The following is a 1676-nucleotide window of genomic DNA, read 5'->3' as shown; positions in this document are numbered from 1 at the left end:
GTCTGGGAAGAGAGACGAATCGTTAAAATCTTGGATCACTTTCAAGACTCAGAAATACGATTTTGTTCGGGCAAATTTAATCCTACCGATTTACCAAGCAGAGGTTGTGGCTTGGTAGAACTGGAAAGCCAGTCCGAGTTCTGGGGTGAAGGGCCCAAGCTCCTCACGAAACCAAAAACCGACTGGCTTGAACAACCCGTGGTGGGTAATGAAGCCAAGTACATGCAGAAAATGGACGAGCATCAGGACATACAAAATATACCTTCATCAGAAAGAGGCATGCCAAAAAGAAACTGAGGAGAAAAAAACAGGCAAAACCCAAAAGCCTTTCGACCACCCATTAGCTTTCCTGGATAAATTAATTTAAAACTGTGGTACTTGGGTAACAATGTGCAAAGTGCTTGTCCGCATAAAACGACTTGCCAAGAAGACTAAAATCCACTGTAAGGAATAAAACGACTCAAAGGCAAGGTCAATCTCCGGTTATGTCACCAAAGAAGAGTTTGAATGGGCGGAACACATTCTAGTTAAATTTGCCCAAGAAAAGAGTTTACATGCAGAGATCAAAGACTTGAGATTGAAGAAAGTCAAAATGGCAAAGGGATCATCGTTAAGGGATCTTCCGATTTATTGAGATGAAAGCGTTCAAGTCATTCGACTGGAGACTAGGCTTCACCGTGCTTCGTCTTTGACACATGATTTTAAAACACCCATTATCCTGCCAAAAGGAGAAATCGCTAAACCAATGATCATACATTTGCATAAATCCAGAATGTATATCAGCCAGCGTCAAACTTCAGAATTATTGCGACAAAAGTAATGGGTACTAGGCAGTTTCAATTTCACAAAAATATGGTGAGGCAATTGAAAGTCCAAAGATGTCGGTACGTTAAGTACAACTCTCCTAAAATGTTACCCGTTACCACCTTTGCCGATTGATAATTCAAAACCATGGGTGAACGTGTGCGTTGACTGCATAGGACAGCTGACCTGTAAGCATGAACATAGTAGAAGGAACACTTGAGAAAAGAGACTAGTTTATTATTTTGACTAGCCTGGATGGTGGAGGCCTCAAAACCAAAAACAGTAGCTCTCCAGTTTCCGCATTGTGTATTGTTCCAGCTTGCCTTGTTTTTTTTGGCAAAAGCTCAAGCTTTTCCTGAAAATGTAACTAAAATTCCAATACTTTACCCACAAACTTTAAAACACTTGCCTTTTTAGCCCATGTATCTTCACCTTGAGAAATAGCTTAGATAAAGTACCCACAGTAATCAGATTTGATTCAGTTTTTATTTGGGGTTGTAGCTGGGAAAATTTTTTTTGCGGACTTCCTTACCGTTGCTGGAATTGGAATCCCAGCAGTTCAAGACGAGAAATTCAATCATTTTACTTAACTGGTATTTATATACAATATTTGATCAACCAACAAATTAGCGTTGGCTGATCTGGTTAACCCTTGAATATAAGGTTGATCGGGAATTTTAGTCAAAAACTTGTCCAAGTCTGACCTAACTCCTGCTACTGGATCAACGCCTACATGCGCTCTAAGAATATTTGAAGGCAGCAAACTGAACAATGAAGGAGCCCGACAAAGAAGAGAGTTGGACTTCATCGTTTTAACTAGCCTGGATTCTTGAGGGCTTGAAGGTGCTCTCAAAACGAACGTTAAGCCTCTA

Source organism: Tigriopus californicus, chromosome 11 (genome assembly GCF_007210705.1).
Source record: "Tigriopus californicus strain San Diego chromosome 11, Tcal_SD_v2.1, whole genome shotgun sequence".
In the NCBI taxonomy this organism is placed as follows: Eukaryota; Metazoa; Arthropoda; class Copepoda; order Harpacticoida; family Harpacticidae; genus Tigriopus; species Tigriopus californicus.
The sequence above is the reverse complement of the archived record's forward strand: the minus strand, read 5'-3'. Positions refer to the sequence as shown.